General features: G+C 45.1%; 1 long non-coding RNA gene across 2 annotated transcripts in view; it reads right to left on the reverse strand.

Moving 5' to 3' along the window:
• Positions 1–1,208: 1,208 nt before the first annotated feature.
• LOC146867679 (uncharacterized) overlaps positions 1,209–19,139 on the reverse strand; it is a 144,929-nt gene continuing 126,998 nt past the window's right edge. For both annotated transcript variants that reach the window (XR_014966122.1, XR_014966123.1), the window contains one exon: positions 1,209–1,439. This is a non-coding gene — a long non-coding RNA (uncharacterized LOC146867679). The remainder of the gene's footprint in view (positions 1,440–19,139) is intronic.

Here is a 19,139-nt window from a genome sequence, read left to right on the forward strand (position 1 = left end):
CAACTACTGAGATTCCCAGCCTATGTACTTTTAGGAGTACCAAACCCTTTAACGTATCCACTTATGTCCAGAAGAGGTCGCGAGATAGCGATAGCCTTAGGATCAGCAGCTCAAAACATTCTGACCCACTGGAGAACCTCCCTAATTCCCACCTTTACAGGTTGGCTCCAGCGCTTGTGGCATGTTTTGGGGATGAAGAAGATGACCTTTACACTTGCGGGGAAGGGTTCGACCTTAGGGGATCTTTGGCAACTATTCCTGGCTCTCCTTACACCAGAGTTCCGCGAGCTAACCTGCCCTAGGTACCTGCAACTCCTGCGCCTCCCCGATACACATACAGGGGCTAGCCAGGGCACGAATCCACAAGATACGAGATAGGCCTACTACAAGACTATAGAAGGAGCAGTGAACGAGGGAAGGGGGTGGTGAACGGGGTGGGGGTAGTATAAGTTTGTTTTTCTATTTTCACCTGTTCATCGTTTGTTCCATCAGTAAGCCAACTGCATAGGGCTTTGCATAGCCCATGGTAATGCGTATACTCCACAGTGATGGTTTGTTTGTTGATAAGTCTCAGTAAAAAGATTTAAACCTAAAAAAGGAGGACATGGCAACTGCCATTTACGTTTTTGCATTTTTTTAATTTACCATTCGAACTGGCATCCACCATCTTGGAATGGTGAATAAGTAAAATGGCAACTGTGTCATGACACATGACACATGTACATACGTCATAACACTGGGCCACCATAGCATCATGACACGTAAAAGCGCATGTGCACATACACATCGCACCTTGTCTTTGTTTTCCACTGATGCTATACAGCAGCAAATGCATACCAATGCAGCCAAGCAGCAGCAAAAAACATTGAGAAAGCTAATAGGTCAAAATGCCGAGACTTATTGCCTTTGGCACTGTTTGTTGACTGGGTAGTGACTCTTTTGGTAACCATAGGAAATTTAGGACAAAAGAGGTCGCCAGTGAGGGTGGGGGAAGGCTAAATAGCCTCCCCCTCACACCTGGGCCCGGAAGTGACGCGCTTCCGGCCCTGACACGGAGGGGGGCACCAGTCTGTGTCCCTGCCCCCCCCCCAAGGGAGGGGGTGGGGAGGGGTGACCGGGGCCACTAAGGCGCCGACCGCCGAGTGGCCCCCTGCGGGGGCCGCGGTCAGCGGCAATTCTCTTCTAAACAATAATGACTACTGAAGACCTGTTGCTTAGCTTTTTATGTTGCTGTGAGACACACTCGCGCCAGAGTCACGACAAACACTCTAGCCGTTGGTTGGGCTGTTGCTTTGATCTCGTTCATGGATGTCTTGCTGTTGTTCTGGTTGTTAATTCAATCGCTTTCATTGGGTTCCCTTGTTGTTTCATTTTCAGTTCCTTGTTGGACTTCGTGCGATGCGCGTCCTTTTATTCTATCGTTTTGAGGATCATTTTCCCTACAGTAAAAGGCAAAACAGTAGAGACGTTAAAAACAAACTGTAAACTTATTTAGTTGGATGAACTCTCATTAAAAAAATCTAAATGTTTTCATTCACCAAAGCTGCTCAAAATAATTTCACAAACACAGAGTGGCGAAACCAGTGTGCCAAGGGCCCCAGTGTAAGAAAGGAAATACCGCCCCACCCCCGCTCTCTGAACTGTGAAGAACAGCAATCAGGGTTCAGTGGGTCCCAGGCCGCTGGGCCCCGGTGCCACGGCACCTGCTGCACCAATTACAGCTACTCCCCTGCACGCACGTATATCACAGGTGCGAGCAAGCGCCTCATCAGCCACAACCACCTCAAGATCTATATTTTTAAGGTATAGTATTCACTTTGGTGACAGCCTCTCTTCTATTGAGGGCCACTATTCTGCATTTTCCCTATAACCATACAGGCAACCTATGAAACCTACAGCATTTAAAGGCAGAACATGCATGACTTAGTTTTGCCACCTCCTGTGATCACCGCCTGGGAACTCTCCATGCAGCCGATGGGGGGCGGGCGGAGGAGGGCCTTACAAAGAGAAGACACACGGGACCTGTGTAAATACCTGTGAGCAGCTAGCTGGGAGGCCATCCTCATCCGGGCTGATTTCCAAACTGCTTTGACGCCTGCTGACGAAGCACCTGGGTGGCCCCGTCTCCAGCAATTGCAGACACCCCCTAGGCTACCAACCTATCACCTATCTCCCCTGACTGAACACCTGCCCTCTCTATACAACAACTGTTGCTTTTTTCCCCAATTCACACTGTTTCTCTGTATTGGAGCTCACTTACCCTCTTTTCCTGAAATAATGCAGCGCAGCCCTGATGCTTTTACTTCTTGTTCGGTTTCAATTTTTGTTATTTCTATTTCATATATTGTTTATTAAGTCTTCTGACTATTGCACTGATAATTTCTGCTGTTAACACTGGATATTTTGTGTGTCACACAACTGTTACACATGAACGTAATATGTACTGTTTGTACAGCAAGATACAAACAAAAAATTAATGATTTGGTTTAAATGAGAAAGGGTGCAGAGGCAGCTGTGCCCATATATAGATCTCACATTTTGATTTATCCAAGTGGCTATAAATTTCCAGAATTGATGCATTCCAGCTTGGGACTAGTATGCTATTTATTCACTTTATTCTGATAATTTGGGAGCTGTTTGAATGGTGGAGGGTAGATTTGTGATTTAATGCTTTGGGAAATAGAGTCAAAAACCCAAGATGGTAGCTACATAAATCCATCTAGAACAAGCTTGGGCGATACATGCAAGACCAGGGTGACTAATAAGAACAAACCCAATGTGATTATTTTATCTATTTTTAGTATGACTCGATTGCTGGGATATCGACAAGACCTATTGTTACCGAATACTTAAATCATATACGCATAGGGCTTTGGCTATTGCCCAGGTGAATTTCTCTCTCACCTCATGCTACCGGCCGTTTGTTGGATCATTCTCCCCACTATGGAGCCCTTAAATGGCAATGGACGAGAGACAATTGTGTATATCAAAAGTACACCCAATCATCACTTTTCATCACATTGAATCCTTTATCTACATGTGCACTTAATACATAAAACCATCTTCTCTTCTCTGTAGCAGCCATTTTTACAGTCTTTTGTCAGCATTATAGCCTCCCCAAAGATATGCCCTTTTGCACATGTGACAGCTGATCAAGTACTTCACCTGAAGTCCTGTCAGATCAGCAGCTCAAGACACTTTCTTGGCATTGACGTATTGCAATGTTGCGAGGGCCTTGCAAGGTAGGTTGATATGCTCCCCTCAGATTCTTAACCTACCACCCATCATGTGCCAGTTTCTTATTGAATGGGGATGGTGGTCCTGAGTGTTGAACACCAGAATCAATTTTACCGGGTGGTAATTCTAACCAGTAAAATCACATGGGCTTTGACTGCATAAGGTGAATTTGAAAAACTCTCTTCCGTTCCACCCATGAACTAATTGGCCTAGTGGCTTGGGTACGTGATATGTCCCAAAACTTGAATCCTTTTATTTAAATCCTTGAATCCTTTTATTTAAAAGTCAATGACAGACCACAAGAGCATGGAGTGTGGTAAAAACATGTTTGTCTGTGTCAGTTGGCTAAATGAAAAATAGTGGTGCTAACACATGAGGAATATTTAAATCTATATTTTAGAGTTAAAAAAAAACATATTTAGGTTCCATTTTTAACAATGCAATGTTAATCTTTTGTTTTCCATTACAGCTCAAGAGACGGAAATGAGCAATCCATCCAGCCGCGGCCCGTGGAGGGAGTTCCGTGGGGCGGTAAGGCGGGGCGGGGGAGGGGCAGGGTGGGTGGTTCTAAAAACCGGAATATGGATAATTGCAGGTAAGTAAACAATTAAATAAATAAAACGAATTTCGTAGCGCGCGCTCATCGCATCTCTGAATTGATTACCAGTACTTTAGGTACACTCCAGATTGGATTCTGGGGTACCCTTATAAGTCCCTAATATATAGTATACTATGTACCCGGGGCCTACCAGGGGCTGCAGCATGTATTATGTCACCCCTCGGAAGCCTTCCAAAATGACACCACAGGACTGCTACTGCAGCCAGGGTAAGGTGGTGCGTGCACCCCTTACTGAGATATAGGTTCACTATATCTCTCCATATCACTGCACATATAAACCTATCAGTCACCCCAATGGCAGACCTTACTAATCCTGAAGGCAGGGTGCTGGGTTTTATGTGAGAGGGTGCCCATGCATGAGCAGAGCCCCTCTGCAGCCTTTGGAACCTTTATTCCGGGGTTGTTTGTGATGCAGCCAAACTATATACTCTTAAGTGCATTATAACCAAACGGTAAATGCTAACTTTGGGATGGCTGCACAGCAACATGTTGTGTTTGGTGTCAAACACCTTGGAATCATACCCAACACCGTAACTGGTGTGGGAGTATGATCCCACCCTTCTAGAGGGAGAGACATGACAGCACCAGTATACCCTTCACCAGCTAACAGAGCCCTGGCATCACAAAATGGATGCTGCCAGCCACAGACACAAGTCTGCCCTCCTGCTGCTGGACGAAACTCTGACAGGGGAGGCCTGAACAATAGGTTTCCTGTCACAGGGAGGTGTCACCACCTCCCACACAGGCTTTAGTGTATTGGAGCTGGGTGGGTGCACTCCAAGAGTGCTTTGAAGCCTGCACTGGGGGCACAGTTGGTGTCCCTGTGCATAGTCCAGCTCAAACCGGTTGCAGGGGCTACCAGGCCCTGCTCTGGTGCGAAGCTGGACAAAGGAAATGGGTGTAGCCACCCCTCTTTCCTGACCCTCCCATAGGTGGGTCCCTAGAGTTTGTCCCACCCCTTCCTTGGGTATAAGACAGGAACCCCTGGCTACAGGACTTTAGATTACACCTGGATGAAACTCTGATAATGAATCCTGGAACTTCGATGATCTACATTGAACTAGATGACTGAAGAATCTCCCTTGGAGTAAAGGAGTTACTCCCCTGCAAGGCAGGCACTAAAGATGCATCTGACTGGTTTGCATTTCCGAAGCTCCCGCCGGACTCCGAAGAATTTTGCAACACATTAGGTGGGTTTCCATGGTCTTAGAGGTCGATCAGTCCCCACAGCAAGTCTGAGGCCCGTATCCCTCGTGGCGACTGTGCAACCCAAACCACTGGACACCGCGTCAATTTGCAAAAGCATCAGCTTTCCAATGACTCCTGCAGCTGATCTTTGGGTTACTTATAGCCCGGACCCCGAGCAGCATTTGCACCGAAGATTGTCCACCCACACTCCACGAGTGTTCCGTGAGCTGGCCCTTTGTGTTTTCTCTCAAGGTCCCTTCGCGGTCCCTGGTCCGTCGACTGGGGGGTCCCTGTGAAGGCAACTTTAACTTTAATTGAGCTTACCTGGTTGCTCCGGACGTGCCTGGACTCTCCATTGCCTGGGGAGTCCCAGGACCTTGCTGGTTCGCACCGAAGCATCTTTTCTCTTCCTGCGTGGGTTGCTGTTGCCAAGGCTTGTTGGGGCCAATCCGGGCACCGACACCGCAGCACTCGACATCCTTTGTGGGACAGCTCGAATCTAGCTCCTGGTTGTCGTCGATGCCTCCTGGTCCTCGTGGCTGCAGAGTCAAGCTTCATTTCTTTGCACCTGAAACACCCGACATCGGTGGGCATTCGTCTATCGTGCCCCTGGTCACTGGCAAGTAACCCAGACTCTGTCCCCTCTGCTTTCAGGTTCTTCTGATCTTCGATCCAGGCTTGGATCACACCGGACACTTCTCTCCTTCCCGGCAGCAGCACTTTGCAGCACATCGCCATTGAAATCAACGACGATTCCCGACACCATTTGACACCTATGCACCCGGCTTCCCTGGGTGAGGTAACACGAGTACTACGGTGCTCCCGTGGGTGCTGGCCCTAGAACCCCCTAAGTCTAAAGGGGTTTGCTCAAAGTCCTCTCCTAAGTGTCCTTAACTTCTAAATTTCTAACCGTGACTTTCCCATAGAATAGTACGGGGCTCGCGCCTGTGCTCTCACACTGCACGCGTCCCCTGTGGGTCTCCTGTGTCACTACCTTGGGTGGTTCCTAGGGGTCCCAGCCATTGTACGTGCTCTAGGCACTGTGTCTAGTCAAGTTGTGAGTGTTATACCACTTTCTTAATATATGGTTTGGTCCGCCCCTAGGGCCCATTGTATATTGTGCTATTTACTATCGTTTTAGAACTGTATTATTGTGTATCTTGAACTCTAATCTCATAAAGAGATTAGTAATAAACAGAATGTGGTCTTCCAAGCTGTTTTGTCAAAAGTTGTTACCCATATTTATTGGTTTACTTCCTTAGAAGGTAATTGGACCATTTTGCCTATCCCTTCACTTTGCTGCTTGCCCTAATTGCTTTTTTTTTATGGAGTGCTTTCTTGTATCAAGTGAACCGGTCGAATCGTGCATTAAGAATGGACATCCCCAAGGAGGGAATTTTCACGGTGAGCAATATAGATTTGGTATATCACATTGGTATGTATAATGTTGGCATGCTGTGTTTTTTAATGTCATTGCTCCTGGCATAATGGAGAGCAGCAAGATGATTCAGCTCTGGCTAAACTTTATCTGGCACTGTATCCAACCTACCGTGGGTGACCAACCCCCACGGCACTTCATGGGTTGACCGCAGGGCCTGACTTTTGTTCAGGACCTGAGCCCTAACCTCCATGGGCAATCAACACTTCTTGTACACGGTCTTTGGCCCTGTGCAGCGAGGGTGGGTGTAGGGCCTGATTTATGGCCAGACCCTGTGCCGTGCCCAACCCTCCATGGGTGACCATCCCAGAACCCACTGCACACAGGCCTTGTTACTTGGTATCCACAGTGGTTCTGTGTATCGTCGCTGCTGTTATTCACAGTTGCACAGTGATATTTCTTGCTGTTTTTCAGGATTTTCACACCAAAAAACAAAGATAAATTTTTTTTCAAAACCATTCTAGATCCACCCATAAATTTGCAGATCCAAGAAGGTACATTTGGATCCACAATTCCTGCAAGAAAAATATATATTTTTTCAAATTTTGGGGGCAGTATCTGTCCTTCTGGGACTCCCTGCCACATATCTTCCACAGGATCAAAGGATGCTCACCCAAATATCTTAAACTCCAGTCTCTCGTTTTTTTCGCAGGAGGCGACCATTTTGGTCTGCCATTGTGTGACTTTTGCAGAGTCCCTGAAACCCCCCCCGCGGTTTTGTTTAATTAACAACGTCTCCACCACTCTGTGGCAGATGAGTAATATACTTCTGCACTACCCGAAATACTAACCTGCAAAATAAAAAACTGGGTATGCAGGGTCTACTTTGTGAGCCACAGAATTGGTCTTTAAATGCAAAGGTACTTAATTGCTTTTCTAAAAAAATAATTGTAAATCATCTGCATTTTATTTATTAAATATTGTGGTGTGTTCTTGACCAGTTAGTTTCCCTACTTATTATTTTAACCTAGAGCACCACAATTTGTAAGTGTGTTTTCCCATTACTATGATGTCTTCAAAATAACTTGAGTGCAGGAAAGCTTCTACCTTTTTAGGTCTCGCCGCATGCGCTGCTTGTTCGGTGAGATTTATTGTTAAGGAGGGCTTTCAGCAGAGGGCTTGAAGCCGCACCCCTCATTTCCATTGGCTGGCTTCACTGTTTATGCTAAACGGTGGCCTGCCATTGGAAATGAGGGTTTTGGGTTCACGCCCTTTCGCCTCCGATCCGGACTCGGTGGCCTGCTTTGCTGCTGTTGCAAAGCACTTTCTTATCTTTATGGGGCCATGTGTTTCTAATTAGAAACACATGGCCTCATAAAGACAAGATATCCCCAAGCTCCAGTTGCAGCGCGGTCCTCTTTCACTTATTATATCTGTATGCAATGACAGAAGCAGCAAAATACAAGTTGTCGTACACTACCACCAGCAAGGCTCCGTTAAATGGCCCTGTGCGTCTTAATCTCCACGTCTGTCCAGCTGCAGGGTTGACTGTGGCGTTATAACCAGAACTGCAGAATTTGAATTTGAGAACCATGATTGAATCTCGGCATGCTCAAAATCCTTTGATTCTGGGCACATCACTTCTCCCCGTGCCTCAAAACATGAATGTGATCTTGTGTACTTTAACCGGTGCTCATGCACAGTGATCCAATATCTTTGTGTGGAGTTCGCGCTATATAAAACTGCAATAAACGCTACTCCATCATGGTTTTACATTTGTTTTCATCTTGTTGGTTGGCCTGCTGGGGTTGCCTTCCGTCCTGGCTAATCTTGCTTTTAGTAGCGTGCGCAGAGCTCTGGGCCTTTGAGTGAACTGACCTGCACCAAAACTGAATCAGTGTCGCCGTTAGTTGTCCTAGTCCCCCACAGATGCAGGGGCACAGCTGGCTAGGGCATGCTTTTACTGCCAGTGTTGTGTGCCGTTTGATCATGAGTGCGTCAGGAGCTGTGGTCCCTGCTGTGTTCTATCCTCCTACAGGTGAGAGCCAGGGCTTTAAGTGGGCCGAGTCCTGGCAGTGCTCTGCACTGGCAGTTCTATAAAGCAGTTGCCAAACCGGGTCTCTATCGGGCTCTCCATTTTTGCCCTCGGGTGAAAAAAAAAAATCTTACCTCTGCAGCAATGCCACTCGTCACTGCTTTTGAGGTAACTTTAAGGAGACTCGTTGTAGTTCTTTCAGTCTCATCATTTCAGAACGGAAGCATTTTCAATGTTATATACAAGGAAGCCGTAGTTGTTGCTGATTTATCTTACACAAACAACAACCATTGGCAGAGCCAATAGCCCTGGCTTGCTGCATGTGTAATGTTACTTGCTTTATCAGTATTATATATCTGTATGCAATGACAGAAGCAGCAAAATACAAGGTGTCATACACGACCACCAGCAAGGCTCCGTTTAATGGCGCTGTGCGTCTTAATCTCCACGTCTGTCCAGCTGCAGGGTTGACTGTGGCGTTACAACCAGAACTGCAGGATTTGGAATTTGAGAACCATGATTGAATGTCAGCGTGCTCAAAATCCTGTGATTCTGGGCACATCACTTCTCCCCGTGCCTCAAAACATGAATGTGATCTTGTGTAATTTAACCGGTGCTCATGCACAGTGATCCAATATCTTTGTGTGGAGTTTGCGCTATATAAAACTGCAATAAACGCTACTCCATCATGGTTTTACATTTGTTTTCATCTTGTTACTGAGAGGAGTCAAGCGAAATGCTGCGCATGGGCGGCCTGCTGTGCCACTTCCTTTCAATCTCCTAGTACTTAGGCCGGCTCCTCAGGCGTCTCTCCTGGCCCCAGCTGCACGAAAAACCTCTTGTGTGCCCGCGCAAGTAGCCGCTCTTTCGTACACTTTTCAGGTTACTGCTGCTGCACTTTGACTCCAGGGAGCACTTCAGCTGCATGCTGCAGATCATCGCTGCCCCCCCGCTACCCCACTGGCGGGGTCTTTAATGGTGCACTCGTGTGTGCCCCCGACCAAGGTTAACAGAGGGCACCTTGGCCCAGCACTGCAGCGGTTCGTATTCCTCGAAAGCGCTTGCTTCGAGGTTAACTGCAAATGTGAAGCACTCTTCAAAATGTCACCACGCTGTTTATTTGCAGACTGCACCCATTATTGTGTGCCACTGTGCTTGTGCAAATTAACAAAGCAGTGCTTTCTTTTAGCTACATAAATAAAAACATTACAATTTTGAAACGCAACGGTCACTTTATTTTCAGGTGCCATTTACGGGTGCTTTTTGATGTACATGTTTTGTGTTTAACACACTATTCATTTATTTATAGCCTGTAAGATTTATTGCTCACTGTTTCTCATTTTTGTGCTGGAATGAGCGGAAAATGACTTAATTGGCGTTAGTTCAACCCCGATGCGCAGCGGCAGGGCTGTTTAAGAGGTCTCCCTTCTGTTGCTCTTCCCCCCACATCTGTGCTTTTATGGCTCTCTCGCCAGTGTGCCTCTCTGCTCTGTGCACTTCCCCCACATGACGGACCCGGTATGGTGTCCTGCTCCTCTATATTCTTTCTGCTCTGCCACACTTTTCACACACAACAGCTATTTATTTTCTCACATGAGCGCCTGCTGAGTTGGGCCTCTTTGCTTCGCTAGGTGGCTCTTTTCCATAAATGAGCTCCCTGCCGAGATTTATGGCTGCGTCTGCTACTCCACTCTCCTACAGTGAGCCATTAGACTTCACATGTAATGTCACCAGGGCAGTGTCATAAACCCAGCACACTAGCAGATCAAGACTTTGTATTTAGATTACTGTGCACTTTGTATGTCTGAGTTCTAATCCTATTTCAAGAAACATGCTTAGAGTTTGCATTGTTAAACATTTGAAATGCTGCTGAATCTTTATTCATTAAATCTGCATTCACCACCTAAATTATGTTTAAAAAGTTATTTCTTTTCAAAGTCATGGGTAAGGGATGGTTTAAAGTGCTGCATCCAAATTGTAATATCACCTGAAACCCTTCATTTAAGTACTCTTTCTGGAAGCATCTCCAGGATCTGTGTTTATTTATTTTTTGGAAATCTTGTGGCGGTTTCTGTCTGGTAACTTTGCATCCAACAACTTACTAAGGCTAAAACAGGCCCTGCATACACATATAATTGTGACAGTCCTCCTGCAGCTGTTTTTACCGTTATTCATAAAGGATAATAAAGTACATTCAATATAGCCTTTGCACATCCGTGCACATGAATCATTGCCACCTAATTACACTCTTCTAAATACCAGATAAATACATCCCACATAAAACCACTATGCCACATAGCAACCATCCATACAAATACACTCCACACCATGCCACATAATTCCCATCAGCATAATTTCACTCAAAATATCACACAGTTCCACGCCACGCAATTCATCTTCACACAGTTCCATTCTGCACCACATAATTCAACAAACCTCATAATTCAAATCAACACACTTACACAACAAATGCATCCAATACACACCTCAAAATTCAACATCATGTCACACAATTCATCAGCTCACCACATAATTAAATTCCACTACATACCACGCCACAAGACAACATACCAATACACATATTTACACTCCATAACACTCAATCCCATTCTACATAATTCCAGCTAATTTAATACCACATAATTACTATCCACATAATTCCACTACACCGATACACACAAACACTAATTCATCCCACACAATTCCACAACTAACAAGTTCAATACAATCCATATAATTAAACTCCACAATACATACATCCACTCCATAAACAAAAGACATTGTCATTTACAACACCATTAACTCCAACTTTCACTAATGGGAGACCAATTGCATTGCAAATGCTTGTGTTATTGTACTTTGTGGCAGATCTGCTCCACTGTATCTCTTGTGGCTCTACAAACAAATTTGGTGATGGAGAGTACATTGTATTTTTCTTAACAACTTTTTAATTAAAAAGTTCTTCTCTTTAATTTCCTGTAATTCCCATAGTTGAAAAAACAAGCATTTGCAATGGAATAGGTCTCGCATTTCGTGAGTTTGAGCTATTGGCAAGTGGGCTGCTGGATGCTGTTGGCGTAGGAGTGGTTGATCATAAGAACTTGCAGGAGACACATGTGAACTCTCGTTCAACGTTGTGTGGTGCAGTGTGGCAGCAGTGCGGTGAGCGGCAGCCAGGCTTGAAAGCACAGAGGAGTGCAGCATGGTAGCGGAGCTTGGGAGAGAACCAGGGTCCCTGGTGCTGGACACGGTGCAGGTGCAGATAGGCCCAGCTGTGCCTGCTGCACGCATCCTTTCGTAATCTGTTTTGCAGCTGCCATTAAGTAGTTTGTGGGAAAGAGGAGGAGTGCAGGGTGCCGTGGGTGGGGAACGGAAACCAGTTATGTCACTTCCTGTACGATGGATGATTGGAAATCCAGTGACGTCCCCTTCTGTGCAGATGGTTGATAGGAAATTAAGTTCTCTTTGTAGGTTTCTTCTACTGCCTAGATCTAAGCCCTCATTTATTCCCCATGCTTGCAGTGCAATACAGCAGGTTAAACATTCACACTACACATATAGCCAGCGCACCTTTGTGCATGATGGCGTTTACATGCAAGAGCACATTGAAGCTTGGTACAATCAGACTACAACATTAGTTCTGTATTGAAGAGATAAAAGTTGGAGAGATTGCGGCTCTTCTTGAAAGTACATATGGAAAGATAAACTGTTTTCAAAGCCTGCGTTCTATACGTTTTATCTTGAGTAACACAGATGCAGGCCATGGAACTGCTACGCTCGGCGTTTCATTATTGCAAAATATCCAAGATAAGGATTGATTGAAAACTGGTAAATATAAAACTTTGTATCACTTTGCAATTAACACGAAGGTGTGTTATTACCATGAGTGCTTGGAGCTGTACCTGTGTGCATTCCATCAGTGCTTGGCGCTGCAGTGTAATGGCATTCTTGTTAAAAAAACATCTCTGGGGTAAAAATCTTTCACAACAGGGCATAAAATTTGACAGATTATTTTCCCCTTCTTACTATCATACTCCCGTAGGTGCACTGTAGTCACCAGCAAGCCACTTTCGTCCTCATGAGAAGGAATGACGGCAGCCGTTTCACCAACTCTCTGAGGAATACGGCTGGGTTTGGCAGGTATCATGCATGCAGTCGGAACAACTCGCACAAAAAAAAAGCATTACAAATGCAATAGGTCTCGCCTTTCATTAAGTTAAAGCCATTTGCTTTGCTATACAATACCATTAGCAAAGCAAATGGCTTTAACTTAATCAAAGGTGAGGCCTATTGCATTTTCAATGCTTGTTCTGTCTTGTACATAGAATTGGGAGTGGTAATTATCTAACATCTTGGTCTGCAGGCCATAGATTTCAGTTAATACACTTCACTTGTGTGAGTTAATCTGTTTTATGTCACTGTTATTATTCGTGGACGTTAGCCAGGCTGGCAGACTTTGAAAACTTTGAAAGCGTCTATTGGAGGGCTATATGTTATTCAGTTTCATTGGTGTCCATGCTGCTTCAATTTAAGCATTGTACTATAGAAGCAAGTGATTTAAAATGCTATTAGTAATAGCAAAATTAGAGCCTGGTCTATGATTGGGCAGGTGCCCAAAAGTGGGTGCAATTCGAAGACCGACTTTTTGTGGCTTGGCCAGCATTTTACGATGTGACTCATGTACTAATCAATTGCATCGTAAAATATCTATTCGTAGAGTGTCGCAAAATCTTCTGCCTCATTAATAAAGTAGGGTCAATTTTGCAACCCTTTATTAATGACTGCATTGGCATTCCTAGCATGTCCCTTAAAAGCACAGGTGCTGCTTGTTAAAAAAAAATATACACTTTGGGAGGAAGTAATGGTGTAAAATTTGGATATTTGATGTAGATTGAAACCAATGTGTTTACAACAAGAGCACAAGTCGAAGTATAATTTGAACCGTGCTGAAGCAATGTTACTGAAGACACACATTGCACACCGGCGAACACAAAGGAGATACATACATATTTAAGAGTGTAGTGATTTGATGTTAAATTTATAAAGCGCAACGCATACGTGGCCACTTTCAGTTCAGGGTGAAGACGATTCCAATTTTGGGCGGTAGTAACATTAAAAGAACAGAATGCAGCCTGGGATGTCCATGTGGTACAATATAATCAAAATATAAACGATAAGAAGGAGCTCTATGGGGCTGGATATCCATGTTCAGATGAGAGGGAGCTTGTACTCATGGATTACATGGGGAACTATGGGCATGGGTTTGAAATAGCACCACCTTCAGAGATCTCGTCTTCCAGACTTAGCACATAATCAAGTAAAGGCTGCCAATGTCCTTGGGTGTGGATGCTGGAGGCTGCAATGTGACGTAGTCTTCTCTGGTGGTGTCACAGTAAATTAAGTCCCTTAACCAGGCGTCCTGGGTGGGAGCTCTGCTATACCTCAGCATATGGTGATCCGGCGTCTGACAAGCAATAGCGCAATGGCAGTAAAATGCTAATATTAAGCGGGAGAGGCTTGACATAACCCAACAATGCCAACAAGGGGTCAGGTTCAACAGTGATTTGTCATCTTCGAAATAGATGTGAGAACCTGTGTCCAATATGACTGAATTACAGGACAGTTTTATGTGAGGTGTGCAAAGTCCACGTGGGCAACATCGCACTTCAGACAATGGTGTGAGTGAGTGGGATCAATTTTTGCTAGGCCATGCGGCGTAGTGTATGTGTGGTGTATGTACTTATAATGCAGCACTTTATTCCTGTGGTTTGGAGAGATACGTTTTCTTTGAGTGCAGTAAAACCGCCATACTTTGTCTGATATGGGGTGACCTAAATCGCGCTCCCAGGCCTTTTGTGTCCCCTTCACACCCACCAATTTCAAAGTCAAGCAAGACTGGTAAAGTCGAAATACTAGCGGAGATCTGCCTGTCGACGCGATCTCCAGCGTAAAGGGTGGGAAGTCATTCGGCTCCACTGGGTAACTATGTCACCTGTTGTGCAATGTGCATTGTAGTCGTCTGACTATGAAATTATCCATATGGGTGGATACTCCAGTGGCTGTGAGTGCTGTGTGTGTAATAACCTGTCCATCTGAGAAAACATCACCCATTGTGTGTAGGTTGTGTGTCCTGAGAGTGCGCTGCACCAGCCCTTCCTGGGTAAGGGGTAAACAAGGATTATGGACTATTAGCAAGGCTGGGGAGTAAAGTAGCCCACTTTGCAGTGGTCTGCCTAGTTTCATCCCTTGCCATTTGGTAGTGGATAGCGTTTGGATATCTACGGGGTCCCGTGTAAGTATTAAGGGAATTATTTAAAACATCAGGAAGTCATTAAAGTATGAGGAACATATTCCATATGTAGATAGCTGGCAGAATATTTCTTGTATTAAAGCTGGAATTCCCTATGCTGCACTCCGATCCTGCTGACTGGATGAACTGAAACTGTCTGAAACTAAATACCACTGAGACTCACCTGCAGACACACTATGCAGATACAACCTGGCACCCAGCCCTTACCAACACACACTGAAAAGCATTGAAGGGACTCTGGACTCTGATCCATCCTCGAACCTAGGCTCAATTAAAGTCATCAGGACCTTCTTCCATTGGATGACAAAAGTCAGCTGAATATACCTTTTCACGGTCTTCAATCATAGACTCTAGGGTACCATCTCCATTGTACTCTCACACCTCAAACACATTGGTGTTCCTAAATATCTGTATCCCAGGCTACAACTGGCACAAACGTCTACAGGAAAATTTGTCCGACTGCAAATGCAAAATCACTTGGTTTCAACCTCAAACCCAACCTCCCATTCAAAGAGCAGATCCCCCGGAAAAGCAAAATAACATTGTATGAACCTTCCCTCCTGAAGAAAGTAAAACTTTTTCTCCTGACGCTTGACTTTGAGGCAGTGGTCCAAGCGTTGTGGGGTAATTTAGAGATTGGTGGATAAGAGGCAACTGGCAAAAAACAGTCATGCCCTGTCCACCAAACGTGTGGTTTCCCCAGAGTGTTCAGAGTTGGAGGGAACGACAGGGATTAAGGCAGCAAAAGCTTCCAAGCAGGGAAATCAATGAATGGCATGCAGGCACAAGGAGAAAATGGCTTCCAACTCCGAGGAGGAAAGTCCCTGATCATCAGGGCCATTGAATTAATTTGCTTTTCCAAAACAAAATCGAGGTTTGGAAGTATGTTTTATAGAAGCAAAAAAACGAATGCTGAATGGGTGAAGCAAACATGGCGTCCATTTGGCATTCATCAAGTGCTGCTGCTGCGACATTAGAGGCTGCACTGAAGGCGGGTGGGGATATTGGAGTATGACAAGCGTTACTGAGTCAGGCAGATGGAGAGGAGGAGCTCAGCTTGCTTGGCAGCCTAGTGGACTGTCTTCTATATTTTCAATGCCCCGTCTGATTTCTTGGCAGAGGTAACATCCTTTTTTGTGCCCTCCCTGAATCAGGTGCTGCTTGTTAAAAAAAAATATACACTTTGGGAGGAAGTAATGGTGTAAAATTTGGATATTTGATGTAGATTGAAACCAATGTGTTTACAACAAGAGCACAAGTCGAAGTATAATTTGAACCGTGCTGAAGCAATGTTACTGAAGACACACATTGCACACCGGCGAACACAAAGGAGATACATACATATTTAAGAGTGTAGTGATTTGATGTTAAATTTATAAAGCGCAACGCATACGTGGCCACTTTCAGTTCAGGGTGAAGACGATTCCAATTTTGGGCGGTAGTAACATTAAAAGAACAGAATGCAGCCTGGGATGTCCATGTGGTACAATATAATCAAAATATAAACGATAAGAAGGAGCTCTATGGGGCTGGATATCCATGTTCAGATGAGAGGGAGCTTGTACTCATGGATTACATGGGGAACTATGGGCATGGGTTTGAAATAGCACCACCTTCAGAGATCTCGTCTTCCAGACTTAGCACATAATCAAGTAAAGGCTGCCAATGTCCTTGGGTGTGGATGCTGGAGGCTGCAATGTGACGTAGTCTTCTCTGGTGGTGTCACAGTAAATTAAGTCCCTTAACCAGGCGTCCTGGGTGGGAGCTCTGCTATACCTCAGCATATGGTGATCCGGCGTCTGACAAGCAATAGCGCAATGGCAGTAAAATGCTAATATTAAGCGGGAGAGGCTTGACATAACCCAACAATGCCAACAAGGGGTCAGGTTCAACAGTGATTTGTCATCTTCGAAATAGATGTGAGAACCTGTGTCCAATATGACTGAATTACAGGACAGTTTTATGTGAGGTGTGCAAAGTCCACGTGGGCAACATCGCACTTCAGACAATGGTGTGAGTGAGTGGGATCAATTTTTGCTAGGCCATGCGGCGTAGTGTATGTGTGGTGTATGTACTTATAATGCAGCACTTTATTCCTGTGGTTTGGAGAGATACGTTTTCTTTGAGTGCAGTAAAACCGCCATACTTTGTCTGATATGGGGTGACCTAAATCGCGCTCCCAGGCCTTTTGTGTCCCCTTCACACCCACCAATTTCAAAGTCAAGCAAGACTGGTAAAGTCGAAATACTAGCGGAGATCTGCCTGTCGACGCGATCTCCAGCGTAAAGGGTGGGAAGTCATTCGGCTCCACTGGGTAACTATGTCACCTGTTGTGCAATGTGCATTGTAGTCGTCTGACTATGAAATTATCCATATGGGTGGATACTCCAGTGGCTGTGAGTGCTGTGTGTGTAATAACCTGTCCATCTGAGAAAACATCACCCATTGTGTGTAGGTTGTGTGTCCTGAGAGTGCGCTGCACCAGCCCTTCCTGGGTAAGGGGTAAACAAGGATTATGGACTATTAGCAAGGCTGGGGAGTAAAGTAGCCCACTTTGCAGTGGTCTGCCTAGTTTCATCCCTTGCCATTTGGTAGTGGATAGCGTTTGGATATCTACGGGGTCCCGTGTAAGTATTAAGGGAATTATTTAAAACATCAGGAAGTCATTAAAGTATGAGGAACATATTCCATATGTAGATAGCTGGCAGAATATTTCTTGTATTAAAGCTGGAATTCCCTATGCTGCACTCCGATCCTGCTGACTGGATGAACTGAAACTGTCTGAAACTAAATACCACTGAGACTCACCTGCAGACACACTATGCAGATACAACCTGGCACCCAGCCCTTACCAACACACACTGAAAAGCATTGAAGGGACTCTGGACTCTGATCCATCCTCGAACCTAGGCTCAATTAAAGTCATCAGGACCTTCTTCCATTGGATGACAAAAGTCAGCTGAATATACCTTTTCACGGTCTTCAATCATAGACTCTAGGGTACCATCTCCATTGTACTCTCACACCTCAAACACATTGGTGTTCCTAAATATCTGTATCCCAGGCTACAACTGGCACAAACGTCTACAGGAAAATTTGTCCGACTGCAAATGCAAAATCACTTGGTTTCAACCTCAAACCCAACCTCCCATTCAAAGAGCAGATCCCCCGGAAAAGCAAAATAACATTGTATGAACCTTCCCTCCTGAAGAAAGTAAAACTTTTTCTCCTGACGCTTGACTTTGAGGCAGTGGTCCAAGCGTTGTGGGGTAATTTAGAGATTGGTGGATAAGAGGCAACTGGCAAAAAACAGTCATGCCCTGTCCACCAAACGTGTGGTTTCCCCAGAGTGTTCAGAGTTGGAGGGAACGACAGGGATTAAGGCAGCAAAAGCTTCCAAGCAGGGAAATCAATGAATGGCATGCAGGCACAAGGAGAAAATGGCTTCCAACTCCGAGGAGGAAAGTCCCTGATCATCAGGGCCATTGAATTAATTTGCTTTTCCAAAACAAAATCGAGGTTTGGAAGTATGTTTTATAGAAGCAAAAAAACGAATGCTGAATGGGTGAAGCAAACATGGCGTCCATTTGGCATTCATCAAGTGCTGCTGCTGCGACATTAGAGGCTGCACTGAAGGCGGGTGGGGATATTGGAGTATGACAAGCGTTACTGAGTCAGGCAGATGGAGAGGAGGAGCTCAGCTTGCTTGGCAGCCTAGTGGACTGTCTTCTATATTTTCAATGCCCCGTCTGATTTCTTGGCAGAGGTAACATCCTTTTTTGTGCCCTCCCTGAATCCGCACTACCCATCTGAATCACATCCTATACCCTGCAGCACATCTCCGCAAAGGCTGAAAGAAGTTCAAACACATGATTCCAGACCTGACAACTATAATAGCTCCTACTCCAAGCCTGCATCACCTTTTAGACCAACTACTTTATTTATAAGACAACCAGCAGGACAACTCTCATACCTACCACAAAATTAACCAACTCGGATGGACTGGGTCATATCAGAAGCCAAGACTTCAGTAGAAAAGTAGGAGAACAAGCCCTTTCCATGTTCACTTTCAGAATCTGGTACAGCATCCACATCAGCACGAGAATCGCACCTCTTCTTGGAACACGACATTTCTACACAGTAGGACTCGTCATCCAAGGACGCCCTACCTTTCTTGAATCATATTCTCAGGACTCTTGTCTTTGTTCAGCACTTCTTGCTCACTAGCTAGGTTTAAACTGTACAAATATGGCTTCATACATACACTCACAGGCAACAATAAGATCACATTATTTGCATATCTTGCACTGGTTACCAGTTGCAATAGGTGTCTCATTCAAAGCACTCTATATCACCCAATATTCTTTGCAGG

This window comes from Triturus cristatus, chromosome 1_2 (assembly GCF_964204655.1).
Source record: "Triturus cristatus chromosome 1_2, aTriCri1.1, whole genome shotgun sequence".
Classification (NCBI taxonomy): Eukaryota; Metazoa; Chordata; class Amphibia; order Caudata; family Salamandridae; genus Triturus; species Triturus cristatus.